The sequence below is a fragment of the Haliotis rubra genome, unplaced genomic scaffold (assembly GCF_003918875.1).
Source record: "Haliotis rubra isolate DU_JTF1 unplaced genomic scaffold, ASM391887v1 Scf2610, whole genome shotgun sequence".
NCBI lineage: Eukaryota > Metazoa > Mollusca > Gastropoda > Lepetellida > Haliotidae > Haliotis > Haliotis rubra.
Window position 1 is genome coordinate 8,282 of NW_025766682.1, and position 10,328 is coordinate 18,609.

The 10,328-nt window shown below is 39.9% G+C and overlaps 1 long non-coding RNA gene across 1 annotated transcript; it reads left to right on the plus strand.

Moving 5' to 3' along the window:
* The first annotated feature begins 2,705 nt into the window (after positions 1 to 2,705).
* On the plus strand, positions 2,706 to 10,006 carry LOC124280191. Its single transcript, XR_006899609.1, has 3 exons — positions 2,706 to 2,716; positions 9,085 to 9,088; positions 9,885 to 10,006. It is a non-coding gene; the product is annotated as an uncharacterized LOC124280191 (long non-coding RNA).
* Positions 10,007 to 10,328: the final 322 nt, after the last annotated feature.

The window sequence follows — 10,328 nt, forward strand, 5'->3', positions numbered from 1 at the left end:
TTCATCATCCCAGCTCCCCACCCACCATGGAGTATCACGAAGACAATGCTATAAGCCAGTGGATTTCCAACTAGCAGCACCAAGGATACTGGGATGATATACTCCAGCAGAAGTATCAATTCGAGATCAATAAATCCACCAGATTGACCCATGAGCCATCGCCTTCTGGGCATTAAGACTCTAGGTAAGTATGTTGATCTATGTAAAATCAATTAATAGTGCAGGTCTACAAGCTATTTGAACAAGACCCCATGGCAAACACTTGAAAGAATCAAATTTGTGCAAGAACAAGTTGAATGCACAGGGCTCAGCATGACCAGCCGATTGGTTGAACCGGGCCCATTCAACCACCCGTCTAGGTGAAGTCAGGGGCAAAGTGGTGTGTTGGGCAAAGGAACACTGTTCCTGGAACCAGTGCCCTCAACCACCAGACTCCCTTCCTCCACCGACACAGGGGCGCAACCCACGGCAAACGGGTTGGTGGACCTAATATCCCCCCGGGTCCACAACGGGGGGTTGAAGGGCGCTTGGCGTGACCCAGCACCCACCACGAGGAGGTGGCCCTTCATGGGTGCCTGATCTTAGAAGCCACGGAATACCATCTGCAACTTTGTTCCTTGTGTCTGTAAAGCCATCTATGATGTACTTCAAAAGACTACTTGCAGGTACCACATTCTTCACAAATCAATAAAACGAACAAACACAAATTTTAATAAAATACTTTTAAAATTTGTTGAACAGTTTTAGATATCATTACAGATCTTCTTGAAAATCAGCGCATAAACCACACTTAAGAATTTGTCAGGGATTAATGTAAGTTTAAAATAGGTTTCATTATGTGTAAAAAAATCATATAGACATAAAACAGACAAGGATTACATGATACATGAATGTTTATTATTTGATAGAAGTATTTTAAACATATAAATAGGCGGAAACATCTATTTTCAGCTAAAGAGAACTATATTTTACATATGTTACGGAATGTTCATAACTTATGGCTGGGGGCGGTGATGATGATTTTATGGAGAAGTATGTACAATGTGAATGACACCCCCCCTCCCCTTCTTTATTTTTAAAGCATAACATATTAATATTTCTATGTACAAAATTGCTGACACCCCCTCCCTTAAATCATTTGATATTTAGGCCTCATTTTCAAACTGATTTTCCAAAATCAGTGAATAGATTTTCAGTTTCAGTTCTTGTCTCTTTCTTAGGTTTTCATTTTTTAAGCTCTCGAGCTCAACCTGCTGACCAAACAAAATGTCACAATCATTTGTGTCACTTTTTGGCTTTCTTTGAGATATCCTTTCCAATGTCCTGTACATTAGATTTTTTAATTCAGGACTTCCTGTTGCTTGATTCCTCCTCTTCTTGGGGGGTGTGGTTGAGCCTTGTCTGTTTTTAACAGGCATAGATTCTGCATAACCACTGCAGTGTGATGTCTGAAAAATATGTTGTCAGGGGTCAGTTCTATGAAAACAAGTCAGATATAATCTTTACATGCTTGACAAAATGTTAAACATTATAAGTTTATATGTGTTTAATTGAGTTAAACAAGACACTGATATACAGGATTTGATAATATTATTTTTCAGGTTCCTACTACTGAACGTGACTGGCACAACATTCAGGAAGAATTCATGGCAAAGTGGCAGTTCCCCCACTGCATTGGTGCAATTGATGGCAAGCATATTGCAATTCGGGCACCCAACAATACAGGATCTGAATTCTTCAACTACAAGAAATGTTTCAGTATCATTCTATTGGCATTGGTGGATGCAAATTGCAAATTTATATTTGTAGATGTGGGAGCCAATGGCAGAGCTGGAGATGCAGCAGTGTATGCTAATTCCCAGCTTTCCTATGCACTACAGCATAACACATTAAATATTCCACAACCAACTCCCTTGGAGGGCCGTCATGAAGTAGTGCCGAGCGTTGTTGTGGGAGATGATGCCTTCCAACTAAAGCCACACTTGATGAAGCCTTATCCTATGAGGGATTTATCTTATGAGAAAAGAATATTTAATTACAGGCTGTCAAGAGCAAGGAGAGTATCTGAAAATGCATTTGGCCTTCTGGTCAACAGATTCTGCATCTTTCAAAAACCTCTACAAGTATCACCAGAAGTTGCCAGTTCAGTTGTCTTGGCAAGTGTTGCATTACATAACTTTCTCAAATCAAACTCTGACCCAGTCTATAACACTAATGATGCAGCTAATGTACACAGTGTTATCCATGGTTTCATACAGCAGGGAGGGAACAGAAATGCCAGCAATGCAAGAGAAGTGCAAGATGAGCTGGCTGATTATTTTATGACAGAAGGTCAAGTTGATTAGCAGTGGGATATGGTGGTATAAACTTTGAAAAGTGACATCACTTATGTGAAATGTAAAATGTGGAAGGACTGAATTTATGTATACATATAATAAGTATTCACAGATGACAAATCAGTGACTCAGGAACTGTAATTTTAGATAGCAATTACTAACTTCTTGACTGCAGCCATTGTCAGTGGAATCCATGGTGCACTCAATGCTCCCTGTGCATTCATTGTCATCAGTAATAGTGATGGGTGCTGCAGAAATTGGTTCCCTCATCTGAAAGAAATGTACATTTCATTAACTAACGCAAATGGGTATTTGACAACATGAAGGTACATGTTATCATTCATGAACATGTGACAGACCATATACTTAAATCATTGTTTGTACTTTGCAAGGAATAATACAACTGAAACTCAAATGTCATTTCATGTCTTGTCTCTTATTTATATTGTTTTTCAATTGGTGATGTAAAATCACATCTCAGCAGAATCACCACATGAATCAATAAAAGAAATATACCAACCTCCTTTATTCACAAAATTAGCCAATGCAGTAATTGCTACCTTCACTCCAAATGAAATAAATCAAACATTAGAAACATAAATTTATAAGCACCAAAATTTTATATTGTAATTTGTAAATGTTTTATTGCACAGTTTGATTAATAATATTATTAATATGAAAAAGAGTTCGCTAGATAATATCCTTTCAGCATGCATCCCATATTCCATAATACCTGACGGAGATAGCATCATTACTGACAATTACTAGATTAGTAGAAGGCCTCTGCTGTACATGGCATCTCAAGAAGGGTCAGGACTGCAAAAACTCCCACGATGAATGGTACAGGTCATCCACCCTGAACCACTTTTCTCTGACTGGGTGATTTTTCTTAGTTCCCTGGCCATAATAAGTCCGTAGACTTGCGATTGTTGCCGCAACTTGTTCCACTGAAAACACACAATAGCAGAGATGAAGCAGGTGGAAATTACTGCCATAACTTGCTAATTATAATGTCTTTACGACTTTAGTCGCGGAGGAAATATACGACTAGCGTGTAAATAATAGACAAATGTCGTCTGCTAGTGACCGAAGAGGAACTCACCCGTCATTTCTCTCCCGTGGCAGTACATCTGTTCCGCGATCATTGACTGCGCGGCCAGTCTGTTGTCCCTTTTTGGAATATTATATGTGGCATGTTGAACATTCCATAGGCATTCCTTGGACAAGTAGAAACCTATAAACCACTCGGTTTCTTCCCAGGTGAGGTCGATCTTTTTCTGGCGTGGCTCCGACATGATGTCAACATAAACTAAGGGGACGTCACTCTGAGGTGGACACAGATCCCAGCGATTTGATTGGTCGAGAGCTTGCGACTTGTAGGAATTAGGACAAGTCCTATGTCTGTCAACTCGGTTGCAACTAGTTGTATGCGATTTCAAATCGTTACGACTTTGGTGTTCTCACGTTGCAACTGTGTTGCATGCTACAAGTTGTTACTACAAGTTGCACCGTGAGAACGCACATTAAGTCGTTTGAACTTACGATTAAATTTATGATACTGTTTTGTCTTTTTTAACACAAAGTCCATCTATTTTAGCGGGATAGGGGAGTTAAACTGACCTAGGGCTTCTGCAAATGACAATGCCCCGAAAACAGCGTTACCCCAATAGTGTAGGGATAGTTACATTCAAAGGTTTCGGTGAATAGGTTTTCAAATTGCGACCGTATATGCTGATTATACGGTCAAAATTTATAGCATTGACCAATCAGAACTCGTGTTACATACTAAGTTGAATTAGAATTATGGTTGTCCCAAAGTAAAAACTTGATGCCTATATTCTTTAGTCTGGTTGTGCCGAACCTCGGCTAACTCGAAGTGTTTACATAGATTCCCTTCCTTATCGACAAAAAGATGGTTAACTTATGTGAGTTTCTGACAAAGGAAGTTGTACTTTGATTGTAGTGGGTCATCTGTTAGTGTCATTAACAATGCTAACAATAAGTCCATATATAACTATATATATATAACTGTATATGAGTGAGTGAGTGAGTATGGTTTTACGCCGCGTTTAGCAATATTCCAGCATTGTACCCATGTGGGAATCGAACCCGGCTCGACGAGCTTTAACCACTAGACTACCCCACCAACCCATATATAATCATGCCAATAATGGTTGTCACCCTTCAAGTTTTTAATTGGAGAGGGTGTGGAGTTGTGTGTGGGGTTAGTGGTGGGAGGGGTGACAACCATTATTGGCATGAGTATATGACTAGAGTAACGTAACGGAAAAGACCAATATTACAGAAGTATGTCAATCGATATGTCTGAGATATTTAATGTTTACAATATTTTACATACAGTTTCAAATATTATATTTGTCAACGACCAGGTATGGCAGGATTTCTTATGGTGAATATGTGGTGGTCAAACATAGTGCATTGTGTTTACCGATGTTGTAACGTCTGTGAAGAAAGAGGTCGACCTGTGTATTCCTCAATTAAGCTAAAAGGCTGATTCATTATGACTATTACATGAAAAGTATTCCCAAGCCGGACTATTTTTAAGAATATGCAGCTTTGTCAAAGGTTCACTGGTATCAAAGTCACACGGGACGAGGAGGTCAGACCAGCCTGGAATATACTGAAGTTGTACGTGCCGCACTTGCTGACCCCTGCACTGACTTCTACTGTCACAAAGTAACAGTCAAGGTCGCGACGACAGCTGGCCACACAGTGAATCCGGTTGACAACCGGCAATGACGTCACAGGGTCATTCGCGGGTGCTGCATGGAAAACTTCTGTGAAATACTCAATGACCAAATCTGTAAATAAAACATTTGCTTTAAAACTTAATAATCTGAAACGATTCAAGTATGTTTCGTGCACATAACTCACTTGAATTTTCTCAACGTAATAGTTACACTTGCAAGGCATATTGCTTTAAAGCTTATAATTAGTGTTTAATCGTGTTTAGCCGCGTTTTTTAAACAGCAACAAAGAGAATATATGTCGCTGACAGCCTTCTATTTCCCTTTTATTTCCCCAGAAGGCTCCTTCTCCACTTTCTAGATCTATACTGAGTCAAAAATAAACTTCACATTCTTTCTTCAGGGCACTATAAAAGAACAAGACATGGTAAGATGGTTAAATTGTTATTATTTCATTGCTGAGATCTGTGTGATGTACTCGATACACTGACAGTGCCATAATCAGTTCCATTAGGCTACACCGCCGTTCCAAAACATGGATATACAGAATGTCAAGTCACAAGAATAAAAATGCGAAATTTCTCAGTTCAATATCGTGTATGGCCGCCCGCGCATTCACCACTGCCAAACACCGTCTCCTCATCGACTGCCTGATGCTTGTGAACACGTGGTTGGGGATTCTGCGCCATTGCTCTTGCAAGGCAGCGCCAAGTTCCTGCAATTTCTGAAGTTGGTTCCTAAGACCACGAAGCCTTCTCCCAAGTGCATCCCAAACGTGCTCTATTGGATTAAGGTCAGGGGACCTCAATGGCCAGTCCATGACGTTGATTCCAGCGTTTTGAAGGAAATTTCGTGTCAACATCGCGGTATGCGGCCGAGCATTATCATGCTGGAACTGTAGACCTGGGCCATGAGCCGCCATAAGAAAGGAACGAGTTCAGGGGTGAGCACCTGGTCGCGGTAAGCAGCAGCTGTGAGGTTTCCACGGACGACCAGAAGTTGGGAACGGTTGTTCCCAAAGAAAGCACCCCACACCATGCAACTTCCGCCCCCGAATCTGTCGACTTCCTGTACACAACATTGGGCATACCGTTCACGACGTCGTCTCCAGACTCTATGCCTGCCGTCCGCGAATCTGAGGGTAAACCTGGATTCATCGCTAAAGACGACTCGATTCCAGTCTCTCTGGGTCCATCGGAGGTGACGTTGGGCCCACAGCAGACGATTGACGTTGATGAAACGGCGTCAGTATTGGCCCATGATATGGACGTCGAGAAGAGATTGGCAGCCCGCAACCGATTTCGAATGATATGTGAGGACAGTCGACCTCTAAACATCTCAGCCCTGGTTCGTGTAGCCGGCAGAAATCTGTCACGTGGGTGACGTAGGACGATTTGACGGTCTTCTGCTCGTGACGTCACACGTGGACGACCCGACCTTGGGCGATCAGAAGTGGTGCCAGTTTGTTGTAGACGACCTCGCAAGTCATACACACAGTACGACGGCTGCATCCCATTGCTCTTGCGACGTCAATAACTGATCTTCCCGCTTGCAACATGCCAACGGCACGTTCACGTTGCACATTTGACAATCGTGGCATTTCAAAGTACCGTTAGAACTGTGGTGTAAAGTGTTTTTTCAATTCTTGAGGCCAATGCAAACACGTGCATATGAAGAAAACTTCGATGCGAAGATCACGTGATAGACTGCATGTTCAAAACCTGATTTGGCACTAATGTCATTTGCACGACGAATGGATGGGTTTGAGTGGGTTTTGCTAACGTTTTCTAGAGTCGACAGATAGGGATCCCATTTCGGATACATAGATGTATCATCAGAGAAAAACTATTCATTATTTTTAAATTACATTTTGTGAAGTTTCTTCTTTGACTCAGTATATATGTAGAGAGTTGTACGTGCCATCTGTACTTGGCTACCCGCCAAATCACGTGCGTTCCATGCCTGTGACGTGTTGTCACCATCTGAACATGTCAGACGTACAATATATTTCAAGTCAAAACATTGATTACTCAACAGTCTCGTTTCCTGTTGAATGGGTTCCGTCCTATTGCGCAACTTAGTACAATAACCAGCCCCGAAGTCTGAGACCAACTCATTCAACTGGATATATAAATATTAATCAGTATTATTTGGATACATCTAATCACTCTGTATATTACAACACTACACTCCTTCTAATCCTTGCAAACACGTCGTGCAGCGTGCTCTGTCGTACAGCGTGCTCTGACAAATGGAAATCTGTAAATCTCAAAACTAGGGCTCGGTCGCTAGAAAAGTTTGGCGGTCTAGTACGGACTTGATATTACATCAATCACATTGTACGTTACAAAATACACTTAATAAGCGCAAAGAGCAGCACATAACAGGTGTAACCAGTGAGCCAGATGAAGTGTTAATCATTGTACGACCACTTCAGAGCAGCTGCAGTCTGTGACATCTTCGCTAACGACATGCTGCCTAAACCTCGAAATAAAATATAGAAATACGATTTTTTAAACTTTAAGATTAATATTAATTTGTTAACAAAAAATTCTTATTGGTATTCAGTGTAACCATAGTTGTTTGTGGTGTCACTTTTCACTTTACACGAGAAATTTTGGATCGGCTGAAAGAGTAGGTCATTGTCTGAATTGGTTAATGAGACTCATGTTTCCGGTTTGTAATGTTTGTGATATCCTTATTTCACAGGTAAGCACCCTCTCTATATATGTTCTTTCTACATCATTGCTAGTTTATATATTTTTATCATAAACATAGCAATAAAACATATCTAATTACGCGATCGCATAATGTAAACTTTCTCTCGCGTCGATCCTTTCTAAGTTAAAGCACTACCGTTGCACGTAAGACAGGGTGTGAATGATTAATCGTTATGATTATATATCTTAAAGGATTTTTAAAAGGTTAAACACTATGCATTTTATTACATAATGCCATTCAAACATGAATATATACCACATCTGCGCCATCCATTTACGAACAATAGTCGTACAAATTATAAATATGCACCAAAACTAAAACCACTGTGATGATCATCCAACTGCGTAAACAACACGGATGTATTGATACATTTCCTGAAAAATTCTATTTGACAAAAGGAAGGGCATAGATTGTTTACTGTCGTCGTGCGTGTTTTTAACCCCTCCACGCACGGTCATCTGTGTTCGTTACACTTTTCGAAGAAGTGCTATGAAAGAGACCTAACCTCTGGCGAAATATGGATACGAATAGGCAAAACTTAAACTTTATAAGGATGCTATATATCGGGTATTCCTTTCGACATTCCAAACACAGAGGCCGAAATGTCAACTTGGGACTGAGACCGAGAAAGTTGCATTCCGGAAGCGACGTTGGTTGCAGGTGAGTTTTAAGATGTAGTTGTTTTGGAGCAACATAAACGCTCCAGTAGCTAGCTATATAAAACAACAGTTGATGAACAAAGTACGTCATAAATTTCCGCTCATGTCCTATTTTCGATCAGAGATATATTTTCACAGCCTCTGTCACTGTTACTCCAGTAGGGGCCAAGTCATCTATTTCTCGAGACGGGTGTGTTGCAGTGTGAGTGTGTGTGGAGGGATTAGGATGAGGTAGTGAATGGACAAATGAGAACGTGCAACATATGGGTGCGGTGGTGAGAGAGAGCACATAATTATTAAAACATAATTAAAAATGAGTCATATCAGATAGTTATCCACCAGGGACTGGTCCCTAACCATGTTAAAATGGTATGTGAATTGTGTGTGTGTGTGTGTGCGTGTGTGTGTGCGTGCGCGTGCGTGCGCATGTGCGTGTGTGTGTTAGGGCATGATTAAAATGTTGACTCTCACTCTTTCTCTCTTTATGGCAATGTACAATAAATAAAATGAAAATGACTGCTCTGCACTGGCATAAAACTTAGGTATTGATGGACCCCTTGTAAAATCATGGCAGCTGTATATATAAGTAACTTTTAACCCACTTTCAAAAATGGGAAATCAGGGAAATATGTTCATTCAGATAATGTATTTCTTTGTGAGTTTTGTTTTTTGGCAAATGTAAAAATGCTACTTTAATGCTATTTTTAGAATGTACATGGCAGCATTTCTCATCAATGAAAACAGCCTAAATACCCTAGAAGTGACGGAGACTGGAGAACCCAAGTGGGCAATCAGCTACCCCATAGGCCTAAACCAAGAGGCCAAGCCAGTGAACAAGAAACCTACACGTGGTAAATATAATTCAGACAATCAATAATCTTTTGTTGAACTGGTGCACTGTTCCTATTACTGCATATTTTCCTCTAACTAATGAGTCAACACTAAGTCTTGTTTTGCAAAGACAATGGTATTTAATCCTCATATCTATTTTCCCTCTCAGCATTTTGTTGAGACAAAAGTACTTACTTTTCCAAGTACACATTTCAAAGAAAATTATGATTATGGTTGCCAAAACAAAATATACTGAAATTGTGTTACAAAATGTCTCTAATTCAATGTAAAATTTATTCACAGGGTATGTGGAATTCCTACTCAGGGCCATTCTCTACAGAAGAAACATGTTTCCTTCCGAAAGACTTGCAGGACACAACAGCCTATTTTTCCAGGATATTCTGCCAGACTCTTTCATTTATAACTAGTAAACAGGACTGGTGAATTAACTGACATCAAGATATAAAATGAAATCATGCATATGTGTCTAGGGTGTGAACTGATACCAGTTGTGCCTGATGTCTTAAAGGTCTACTGTATTCGTCAATTTGAATTCTGGGATTTGTTCAGATGGTAAATGTTTCCAAATTGCAGTCACCACTGTGTCACATGGTCTTATTGGAGAGCAGTTTTGTTTTCTTAGGCTTTTACCAGTCCATCCAGTTAATTTACACGCAAGCCTTTGCCTTCATGATGTTGGTGTACACATTGTATTCATTATTTTGTCATAAACAGTTTGTATGCAAATAAATTATTTGCTTTAATTTTTGTGTGCTGGTTTCTGGATTTGATCGATGGTCTTTCTTTGGGACTGATCACACTTTACACATTACTACTAGAACACAATGAAGACTTTTCTTTTTCACTAGCTGACAGTTAAAGAGAAAGATAAGGAATTGTCAGTTCTATTTTTTGCATGTATATCTATTTATTATATCTATTATCAGCTGTTAAGTAGGTTCCAGGTCTTTATCATTTTACATTTTATGTATATTTTGCAGAGTTATAAGACTAAGTATCACGACATATAACCTATGCTTTACACGTGTATGGAAATTGAAAATGTAATAAAA